The sequence below is a fragment of the Heterocephalus glaber genome, unplaced genomic scaffold (genome assembly GCF_053883595.1).
Source record: "Heterocephalus glaber isolate CG9 unplaced genomic scaffold, H.glaber_assembly_v1.0 deba00001761, whole genome shotgun sequence".
Lineage (NCBI taxonomy): Eukaryota > Metazoa > Chordata > Mammalia > Rodentia > Bathyergidae > Heterocephalus > Heterocephalus glaber.
In genome coordinates, this window is record NW_028258458.1 from 4354875 (window position 1) to 4367301 (window position 12427).

Sequence of the window (12427 nt, forward strand, 5' to 3'; positions counted from 1 at the left end):
ATATTGTTTTTGATATCCTGTGAAGATATATATATATATCAACTTAATTACAGATTATACCCATTACATAATTTTGCCTGTTTTTCTTTGATATCAGGAACCATTACATATTATCACATGTATAAAATTTTAGGTGTTTTTCATATGAGTTTTTATATTCATATTGGTAGTAATTTTTCCATCTGTTATACCAAAAAATATACTAATGTGAGTCTCCCAGTGCCAGAGACCAGCAGCACCATAACTATTCTCAAATAGGATATAATGACTTTTACTAATTAGTCTCTCCACAAACTAAGAATAGTGGCATGGTTTCTCAGTAAGAACATACTCAAAGGAATTTTGACAGGGTTAAAGTTTGAGGAGAATTAATACCTAATATTTGAAATGAATCAGAATCCTTTTTTCAGTTCCCTGATGTTGCAAATACCAGTTGATCTTTAGCAATTATTTTGTTTTCTTTTCACCTGAAAAATTCAAATAACAGCATGAAGAAAAATATAAATCATGAAAAATAGACAATTTTTAAAAGGGGGGATTTTACTAATTTTTTTTTATTTAGATTGTGTTGTTTTTTCCATGTTTTGAAATAAGTTTAGTCAATGTCCTTTTTTAAATTACCAGTAAGGACCACTGATGATTGAGGTGAGTGACACATGCCTTCAACCATATAAGACTTGTAAAAGCTGTCAGTGTGAGGCCAACTCTGGAATCCTTGAGTCATTTTTCCTTTCTTACTCCTTAACACTGAAGGTTTTGTACAGCATTCCAGATTATTTTTCCCATGAGTACAGAAGCTGTTCAACTTCCCCAGGGGTTACATTCTATAAATCCTATGGAAAGTGAAAACATAAGTGACAAATGTATTAAAGACTCATAATGTACTGAACAATATGCCTTATCCTAAACTAATTATGCTTAGACACTTAAATTAGCCATGAAGTTGCCAAGATAATCAAAGTATCTATTTTGTAATGAAATATGACATGTCTCATGTACTTCATGAAATATACTAAACTGCGGGATACAGTGTCAGTTTTTACACCCTTGAGCAGGTGGCTAATATCACTTTAGCTCATTTCTGATTCTTACTGTCATGAGAAATTTGCATAGTGCATAGTGCTATTCCAGCCAGAGATGAAATGGTGAAAGTAGAAGATAATTCATCTTGAGCACATTTATTTAGCCACCATCTTGGCATCAGTTAAGCTTGCTGGCCCCAGTGTCTCCTGTCTGTTATCCTACATCCTTGGAGAGCTGGATCGAAAGATTGAAACCAGCCTGGGCAACTTAGTGAGAACTTGTCTGAAAAGAAAATATGAAAAGCGTGCTAACAGCTCAGTGCATGATTTTTTCCTTTTATATTTGAGTCAGATTTGCTAAGAATTTTTGTTGTAAAAATACATTGGGATGGACATGATGGTTTTAAGGTCACCTTTGTAACTGTTCAGTGTATGTTCTTTTACCTAATGTTCTTAGAGTTTTTCATTTCCAATTTTTTCTTTATTGGACTTGAGTAAATAACATCCATTTTCTTGGTTTCTCCAAAAGCTAGATTTTATGGGCTGGGGATTTAGCTCAGTGGTTCTGCCACCTGCCTTTGTAAGCCCAAGGATCTAAGTTCAATCCCCAGTACCAAAAAAAAAAGAAAACAAAAGCTAGATTTTATTATTTCTCTTTAATTTTTCCATTGTTAGTTAACTTTGCAAAATTTGGTGTCAATACATATATCTATGTTGATCATATCCATCCAGCCCACTGCTCTCCCTTACACCACCTAGAATTTTTTTTATAGCCCTGTGACAGTTGATTATTTGGTGTCAGTGAGATGTAAGATAATATACTTAATTTAAATCCATTGTCATCAGACATTGGATGTCTGATGTAAAAACATAATGTAATGTTTTTCATTGACATTTAATGTTAAAAAACATTTAATGTTAATTTATCATTCATAAATTTTACTTAGTGTCCAATTAAGGTTTAGTCTGTGAAACCAAGTTAAAGTTTCCAAATACTGTCTAAATCAAATCAGAGAAGGAAAGGATTAATTTTCTAAATAATATGTTGAGAAAAGAGATATTTTCTATGTGTTGGCAGAATAATTCATGAGATACTCATCTACCTTGGTTTTTTTATTTGGATGTTGATTTGCTAAGCGCCCTCTTATGAGCTGTGCTTTAGAGACAGTGTCTGCAGGTATTTGGGGCAGTCCTGACTCCTACAAAGGTAAAGTTCCCCTCACAATGGCTGAGATTCAAGCCTAGCTGTGTAGCAGAAGCTGTGCCGTGGCCTTGTGTCTCCATACACCCTGGTGAGGCACAATGTTGCCCCGTGTGTAAACCCTCAGTCCTGAGGCTGGCGCTGCATGTGGGCCTGTGTACTTCAGCCCTGAGGTGGAGACCAGCCCCGAGGCCAGTGAGCGCCCAGCACTGCTATGGCTGTTTAAGTCAGGTAGAGAGTGATAGGCAGTTGGAAAGGAACATGGCCCAAGATGGAGGAAAAACAGCTGAGCAAATCTGGTCTGTGTGTGAAGGCAAACTTGACAGAGGGAAACAGAAGAAAAAATAATTTCCCAGATAACTATAGACATGATGACCAAAATGAAAGACATGCTTTAGTGACTCTAGAGCAGATACAGATTAAAAAAAAAAGAAGAACAGTTCAGAAACATAATGGAAACCATGAATGCCAAGCATAGGAAAGAAATGGAATTCCTGACGCAGATTCAAACATATCTAGGAGATTAAAAGCTCCACTGAATGTATACATAGAATGAGCCAATGTGAGGACAATATCAGATATAGAAGAGAGGATTGCAGTTAATCAGATAGTCCAAAATATACAAGTCAATAAATGTAATACACTATATTAGCCAAGGACAAAAACTATGATCCTCTCAATAGATACAGAAAAAGCATTTGGCAAAATCCAACATCCATTCATGATAAAAAATCCTACAGAAAGTTGGTGTAGATGGTCTTTATCTCAGTCAGATAAGAGCCACCTATGAACACCCTACAACCTTAAAAAAAAATTTAAAAAAGAAAAACCAACAGCAAACATCATACTAAATTGTCAAAAACTGAAAGCTTTTACTCTAAAATCAGGAACAAGACAAAGATGTCCACTGTCACCACTCTTGTTCAATATAGTTTTGGAAACACTACTTAGAGCATTTAGACAAAAGAAAGAAATGAAAGGAATAAGGATAGGAAAAAGTAGTTAAATTATCATTTGCATGTGACATGATACTCTACATAGAAGACCCCAAAAGCTCCACCAAAAGACTTCTGCATTTGATAACCAAATTCAGTAGTGCAGCTGGATACAAAGTCAACACTCAAAAATCAGTAGCCTTTCTATACACCAATAACAGACTCACAGAGAGAGAAATTAGAGAAACAATCCTTTTCACAATAGCATCCAAAAAACTGAAATACCTAGGAATCAATCTAATGAAGGAAGTAGAAGACCTCTACTCTGAAAACTGCAGTACTCCGGAAAAGGAGATCAAAGAGACTATCAGAAAATGGAACGATATCCCTTGTTCTTAGATAGGAAAAACCAATATAGTGAAAATAGCCATACTTTCAAAACTGCTATATAGATTCAATGCAATCCTCATGGAAATTCCAAAAACATATTTCATAGAACTAGAGAAAACAATACAAAAATTTATTTGGAACCAAAAGAACTAGAATAGCAAAAGCAATTCTAGGCAACAAAGACAAGGCAGGTGGTATCACAATCCTCAACTTAAAACTATACTACAAAGCTACTGTGATAAAAAAACAGCACAGCATTGGCAAAGAAACAGACATGAGGATCACTGGAACAGATTACAAGATGTAGAAATAACTCCAGACATACTCAGCCACCTCATCTTTGACAAAGGAGCTAAACACCTTCACTAGAAGAAAGATAGTCTTTTTGGTAAATGGTGCTGGAAAAACTGGCTTTCCACATGTCAAAAATTGAAACTAGACCCATATCATTCACCATGCCCTAACCTAAAATTGAAGTGGACCAAACTCGAAATAGCAAAACAGAAACAGTAAATCTGCTGGAAGAGAGAATAGGTAGAACACTTGAGGGCATAGGAGTAGGCAAAGACTTCAGGAACAAAACCCAGACTGCATGGGAAATACAAAGAGTCAACAACTGGCATTTCATCTTATTAAAAAGCTTTTGCACAGAAAGAGAAACAACCAACAGAGTGAAGAGACAACCCACAATGTGGGGAAAAAATTTTTTTTACCAGCTATTCATCAGATAAAGACTTATCTAGAATATATAAAGAACTAAAATAACAATCAGACCCCCCAAATTAAAAGACCCACTCCAAAAATGGGCATCTGAAATAAAAAGACACCTCTCCGATGAAGAATTAGAAACAGCAAATAAATTATGAAATAATGTTCAATATCACTGGTCATTTGTGAAATGGAAATCAAAACAATGCTGAGATTTCATCTCGGTCCGGAAAGAATGACTGCTGTCAAGAAATCAACAAATAACAAGTGCTGGAGGGGCTGTGGGGAAAAAAAGGAACCCTTCTCCACTGTTGGTGGGAGTGTAGACTGGTGCAACCATTGTGGAAATCAGTGTGGACATTTCTCAAAAAACTAAAATTAGAGGATCTGTTTGACCCAGCTATACCTCTTCTTGCTATCTTCCCGAAAGAATTAAAAGCATCATACCACAGCGATATATGCACATCCATGTTTTGGTAAGGTGCTTCTCTTTAGAATATGAAATTCACATGATTGTTTCCAGGCTTGCCTTGTTAATGCTACATTCTTAATGATGTTGTTCTTAGAAACTGAACCAGCAGCCATCATGAACAATTTTTGGACAACATACCTCTACTCTCAGTTTTGTTCTGCTTTGGTTTGGGTTTGTATTCTGGAGAGGTATACCTGTCTGGTCATACTATCTATGTGATACTATGCATCACCAGCATAGGATAAAAAATTTTCAGTAAACAGACAGACCAGAGAAGTCTGACCACAGACACCAATGCTGAAAAGGAAACACATTCCTTCCTACTTCTAATTAATAGTGATTCTGGGGACTGTTGAAACTTACTCAACCTTGGGCCATCATCACCTGTATTCTATTCTAGGATGCCAAATTCCTGTGCTTCCCCTGTCTTCCATTCCCTTAGTTGTCTGAAGGTTTGTCTGACCAGCACTGTTGCCTTGGGGTACTTTTCCCTATGCAGTGACTTATATCTCCCTGGAGAAAGAGGTGATCATGAACCTTTGTTATGTGTTTCATAAGTCACAGGAGACTGCAATCCCTGAAATCCCACCGAGTCATCCTGGATTTCCCAATGCTGAAGGTAACGGTTTCATGTTAGTGTCCTGGAGACGCCGAGGAAATGGCCCGTGGAGAATGGCACAGCTGAGATAAAGCACAGAGCTATATTTCCCTTGGAGCAAAACACTGGTTTCACTCTCAGCACCCAGCTCCTAACCCACCTGCCCTGTCTTGATGTCAGGGGCTAAAGGCATATCTGACCAGCCCTGCCTCCACCAAGCCTGGAGGTTCCTCACCGTTGTGCAGGAGCTGTGCTTGCTCTGGGGAGAGAGTTTGTGGTGAATCTTTGTTATGTGCTGTGAAAGCAGCTGTCAACTGAATTGGTCATTAATCCACCCAGATTCCAAACAGGCTCGCATGTTGGCTTTCTGGGGAAGGGCATGGGAATGGCATGTGGGGAAGTCCACAGCAGAGAGAAAGTGTGCAGCATTAGCTAAAAGACACTTTAATCAGGTTCCTCCTCCCAGCTGTGTATGTCACCTGAGAGCATCAGACAGAGGAATCTCTCTGGCCTTTTTACACTAGCCACATTCTATAATGCAGTCCGTGTGGGGTAGGAAAAGTAGACTGGTGATGTGGTACAGAGTTCAAATAATTTCAGAAGATCTTTTCTGGGTTTGGAAGCAGCCTGAAAGTTGTGCCCATTCTGAGTGTCCTTTCATTCAGCCAGCCCACGTGTCCAATGTAGTGGCAAGGACAATGGTTTTCAATCAATGGTGATTTTGGTTTTCAGGAAATATGTGGATATGTCTGCAGATTTTATTCTCATCTCATAAAGAGGAGCAGACTTTTCTGTCATCTTATGAGTTCAGGCCAATCATGATGATAAGTTATCATAAAAATGAACAGTACAGCATTACAATTAAAATATAATTAAACACTCTACAGTACAATTAAATCCTCTTCTGATACACTGACAGATTTGATTAGCTTTCTTGGTTTTATATATCAACTGAGTCTTACTCCCTTTCTCCTTTGGCACAGGTCCAGTAGGTGGGGCTTTACATTTCAATGCGATTGTGACTTACCCACAAATATCATTTTTAAAAGTTCCATAGTTGCAGCCTTCCTTGGCTCATCTATATTTCAGATCGTTCCTCATCAAACAATTACGAACAATTCCCCAGCCACTATCTAATTATGATAAAATGTACAGAACTTTTATGTAAGAAGGTTCAGTAGTCTTAGGAGATCTTGTATCAGAATTCCTAAATTATGTTCCAGTAATATGATATTCTATGTGTGTCATCACAGTTTCTGTGGTGTATCAGGCTGTGTACCACAGTAAATAAGTCTACAATGCACCTGAAATATCGTCACATTCAGTGTAACACAATTTCTAAGGCAGAATTGTAATAGAGTTATGCAATTGACCGTCCAGGACATTAAAACTTAGGTAAGTTACCGTATTTGAAAAAGAGAGGTACTTACAATATGCTTACAATTTGACTAGAGAAATAATAGGTCAACATTTTTGTGAGGGAATCAAGATACAATATTAATAAGCTAATCAGAAGCTGGGCCTGGTGGTGCATCCCTATAATCCCAGTACATGTGAGGTAGGAGGATTGCCACATAAGTGACCAGCTTGAACTACATATTGAGACCTTGTCTGGAAAACCAAAATAAATAAATAAAAGTGAATCAGAACATGTAAATCCCTATGCACAAAGAAGCTTGTGAAATCATTCATGTGGAATGGTGAGGGGTCCAGCAATACACAGGAGAAAGTGAACAACTTGCATTTGATTAGATGTCTCTGTACAGTTTGTCCTATAGAAATGTTTCATGGGATCTTTGTATTCCAATAAGTAATATTTCTTGCGTGTTTTAAATCTATATTCAGTGTGTTAGAAAAGTCCTTTTCTACTTATTTGATAAACACAGACAGAAACAAGCACTACCTAGGTTTGAATTCAAAGAACTGATTTGAGCATATGTTGGCAGCCATATGCAGCAGAGGAAATTAGGTGACACAATATAGCAATCGAGAGCTTCGTGTTTTCACGTGATGTGCTTGTGAAAATATTAATGTGTTGAAAGATGGGGCGCTTTGATCTGTGAGGAGAGAACTACAGGGCATGGGGAACCTTGAAGTCTCAGGTCCTGAGCTGTCCCCACTGCTTCACTAGGCAGTGATCCACTGTAGGGCTTGTATTTCAGCAATCATTCCTGTTCTCTGGCTTGGGAATAGGTTTGTCTTCAGAATTCAGGTTTTCATCATGACCCTTGATAAAAGAAGTTGCCAGTCTGATTTAGATAAAATGTTTGGGTTTTTTTGGTTGTTGTTTTGTTTGGTTAGCTTTGCAGAATATTGCTATAATTTATCTTCAGTTTTTTCAAGAATTGTATGCCTTTGGGGGGAGCATATATTTATTTTCTTGGCTAAAATGAGAACATTGAGAGATCCAGTGTGACAAAAACATGTCCAGGAGGACTGGGGATTTAGCTCAGTGGCTCAGCCGCCTGCCTCGAAAGCGCAAGGTCTCGAGTTCAATCCCCGGTAACAAAAAAAAGCCCCCAAAACAAAAAACTAACCACTCTCCTTCCCCCTCCGACCGCCCTGGCGGCTGGCCCGTCAGGTCCCCCACAGTGTGCTCCTCGATCTGGGCCATGGATGGCGGAGATTTGATGAGCTTCCTTCTTGTGGTGTCACTAAGGGCCCTTCTACCATGAACAGCGTGCATGCTAATGGGAATGACAAGAGATTTAAAGGACAGGCACCTCCCTGTTCGCCAGCCCGTGTTCTCCATCTTCGAAAAATTCCATGTGATGTCACCAAAGCGGAGGTCATATCATTAGGTCTTCCGTTTGGAAAGGTAACTACTCTTTTGATGTTGAAAGCCAAAAGTCAGAGAGCCCAAGCTGCACTGCAGGCTGTCAGTGGGGTCCAGGCGGGAAATCTGGCCCTTCAAGGAGCTCCTTCAAACGAAGCCACAGTCCTACCTGAGCAGAGCCCTGTACTCCGGATAATCATTGAAAACCTCTTTTACCCTGTTACTCTGGAAGTTCTTCATCAGATATTTTCTAAATTTGGCATGGTCTTGAAGGTTATCACCTTTACAAAGAATAATCAATTTCAAGCACTGCTTCAGTATGCTGACCCAGTGAATGCATATTAGGCCAAAATGGCTCTGGATGGCCAGAATATCTAGAATGCACGCTGCACTCTGCGTAGTGACCTCTCCAAGCTCACCAGCCTTAATGTGAAATAGAATAATGACAAAAGCAGAGGCTTCACTTGCTTAGACCTTCCTTCTGGGGATGGCCAGCCATCTCTTGAACCCCCATGGCTGCTGCTTTTGGTGCACCAGGCATAATATCTTCACCATATGCAGGGGCTGCTGGGTTTGCCCCAGCCATTGGATTTCCCCAAGCTACAGGTCTGCCAGTCCCAGCCGTTCCTGGAGCCCTAGGTCCGCTTGACTCACCTCCTCTGCTGTCACTGGAAGAATGGCCATTCCTGGGGGTGGGTGGTGTACCATGAAATTCTGTTCTACTTGTTTCCAATTTCAGTACTGATCTTATCATACCTCATGGACTTTTTATCCTATTTGGAGTATATGGTGATGTACATCGAGTGAAGATAATGTTTAATAAAAAGGAAAATGCCTTGGTTCAGACGGCAGATGCAAATCAAGCCCAGCTAGCAATGAACCATCTAAGTGGTCTGAGACTTTATGGAAAGATGCTCTGTGCTACACTGTCCAAACACCAAAGAGTTGGGCCGGGGATTTAGCTCAGTGGTTCTGGCGCCTGCCTCGCAAGTGCAAGGTCCCGAGTTCGATCCCTGGTACCAAAAAAAAACCAAACACCAAACAGTTCAGCTTCCTCGAGAGGGACAAGAAGTCCAAGGTCTGACTAAGGATTTCAGCAACAGTCCTTTGCATCTCTTTAAAAAGCCAGGCTCTAGAAACTTCCAGAATATTTTTCCATCTTCAGCCACACTGCATCTCTCCAACATTTCCCCTTCTGTTACAATAGATGATCCAAAGAACTTGTTCACAGAGGCTGGATGTTCAGTGAAGGCTTTTAAATTCTTTCAAAAGAACTGCTTTCATTTGAAAAGAGTGAAGAAATACAGTCTAAAGGCACTCACGAGGATGGTGGAGTGTGGTGAAAGGTACCAACCGAAAAAAAAAAAAGCAAACAAACAAACCAAAAAACCAAAGATACCAGAACTGGGCCAGATAAAACGTAGAGCAACTTATGCCACAGGACATGGCTGAAAACATGATAGCCATAAGCTGACAATAGGGTGGCCTAACAGCTGTATGTGGTCAGGGAAGAAAGGAAGTCAGCCCTACCAAAACCTCTTGATTCCAGAGTGTGCCTGGCTAAGCTGCCTCCCAAAGAACCAAGATTAGAGCTGAACATGGTGCAAGGAAAATGGACTTCACTAAAATAACACAGTCATTTGCTAAATGAATAAATGAGCTCTAGAGAAGGCGGGGAACCAGTACCCAGCATCACTGCAAAGTGTTTCCAACCAAAAATTACAAGGTATACAAAGAAACAGGAGAGTATAACTCACACATAAAAAAAACAACCCTCCAAAACCAGACAACAGAAATTGCCTGTAAGAGAGGCGAGGTGTCAGATTTGTTAGAAAAAGACTTTAAAGTAGCCTAGAAACATGTTCAGAGAGCTAAAGAAAGCCATGTTTAAAGAAGCTGAAGATATAACAGTATTGCATCAAATAGAGAATGTCATAAACAAATAAAACAGAGCCAAATGGAAATTACAGGTTGAAAAACATAATAACTGAAATAAAAAATTCACTGGAGGAATTCAACAGTGGATTTGAACTGACAGAAGAAAGAATGTAGACATAAGCCAGACATGGTGATACACACCTGCAATCTAAAAATGAAGAAGCTGGGAGTGGTGGCATATGCCTATGATCCCAGAACTTGGGAGGCTCAGGCAGGAGGATCATTAATTTGAAGCCAGCCTGAATGACATAGTGAGATCCTGTCTTGAGTAAAGAATTAAATAAAAAGAGAAGGGAATAAAAAATTTAAATACAAATTAAATACATAGCAACCCCCTTGCCCCAGCTTCCAAGGGAAGCAAATGTCTTCTCTGACCATTTTTTAAGAGAACAGGTGGTTGCATGGCTGAATAAGCCTCCTTACTCTTCTGAAAAACCTGCAGAAAGACCTGGACTTGCCATTCTAGTCTGCACTCATTTGTCTACAGTATCAGAAAAGCACTATGGACCAGACAGAGCTGAGTATCAATAATACTTTTCCCCATAGAACAACCACCTGCTTCCTTCAGAAGTTATGGCATCTATCTAACTAGTGATTATTTAAGAAGAGATTTTAAAAATATTGGTAAAGATTAAGTAAACTAAACATTGCCACAGTCCACTTGTGGGACTGCATAACCTTTGCCCCTTTTTCTCTAGCCCCATTGTGATTAAAATGTGAGTTAATAGATGGAGATGCTTGTTAGTCTAAGGACGCTAGATCCTCCAGCCCCATTGTGATTAAAATGTGAGTTAATGGATGGAGATGTTTGTTAGTCTAGAGATGCTAGATAGGGATCTGTAACCGACCTAGGGTCCCAGAGTAAACTACTCAACTCTTTGTTTATCTGGAACTGATATTCCAGGCACCACAATTGTTAGAACAAGCTACAGATGTCTGCTAACCATCAATATGTGACAGTCGACCACTAACCTTTGTCCCCTTTTCTTTGATATGTTAACTTCCCCCTCAACCCCCTATAAAAACAGCCTCAGATTCTGAGCCAGTTGCCTCTCTAAGCTATTTTGCTTTGGGAGTGCCGTCTGACCAGACTAATAAAGGTCTGTTTCCCAACTTGTCCGGTGTGTTCCTTCCCGGGTGTTCTTCGCTGTAGTCAGCTCCTTGGAGCGTTTGGTAAGGCTCTTGGTCTTACATTCTGAAGGCACCGCTGGGATTCCTGGGTGTGCTTCACTAGTCAGCTCCTTGGAGCGTTTGGTAAGGCCCTCGGTCTTACACACTGATATGAATATAAACTGGTATTGTTTTTCTATAAAGCAGATTGGTAATATATATCAAAAGCCAAAAGAAGTTTATCATCACATTGATTTCTATTAATAATAGAAAATTGGAAACAACTTTAAATGTCTAATGCTTCGATATAGGAAACAAAATAAATTTTTTTTTAGTATATGTGCTGCCGAAGTGAGCACCAAATTTTTTATAATAGTTAAATGAGGAGCCTTTTAAAATATGGTGTTGTAAGCGAGTCATGGTGGCACATATCTGTAATCCCAAACTGAGGTGAGAGGGTCATAAATATGAGGCCAAACCCGGGCAATTTAGCAACTTAGTAAGACCCTGTCTCAAAAAACAAACAATCCTAAATGATTTTTAAAAGTGTTGTTAAAATGTTAAAATCATTTCACCTGGAGAAACATTTACTAGGAGGTATATTACTAATTGGAAAAAGACCAAAAGTCAGTATGCATGGTCTATATTTAAATTTTTGACAAATGTGCACGAGTTTATAGGAAATAAAGAGGCCATAGCAGGAAAAACAAAAACAAAAACAAAAAACATATCCATGAAGCCAGGTACCTGATACCAAGTTTTCAACCTTGCTCAACATCAGGCCCTCCCTCTGTTTCACTGTGCTCAGACCCACCCAGTTCTCTCACGACTGTGACTTCTCCATGGTGTAGTAACTGGCATTATCATAGTACACGTTCGACCCCATGCTGAGGGGCCAGTCAAAGGAAGAGCCCACGGAGCCCCGCAAGAATACGGGCGCATTCAGGCGTGTTGGCGCACAGCTCTGATTCCAGCATGGGGGAGGCCGATGCAGGAAGATCACAGCTAGCTCAAAGGCAGCCTGGGTACTTGGTGAGTTCAAGGACAGCCTAAACTACACGACCAGGCTACATCTAAAAGAAAAAAACAAAACAAAACAGCGGAAGCTCCGAAAAGCCAGGAGCAAGCTCTGAGTAAATTCAGTTATCCCTTCCAGTTAGGACGGGGGGACATCCGGGAGAGCCGCCGCTCTAGAAGTTTCTGAGTCACAATCCGCTATTTGAGCTCCACTCACGCAGGTAGGGATTCGTCTCTGTTGTCGTTCTCAGTTCAGGGAT

At 39.8% G+C, this 12427-nt stretch overlaps 1 pseudogene; it reads left to right on the forward strand.

Annotated features, from left to right (window-relative positions):
• Positions 1 to 1822: 1822 nt before the first annotated feature.
• On the forward strand, positions 1823 to 11153 carry LOC147821148 (polypyrimidine tract-binding protein 3 pseudogene; annotated as a pseudogene).
• The last annotated feature ends 1274 nt before the right edge of the window (positions 11154 to 12427 follow it).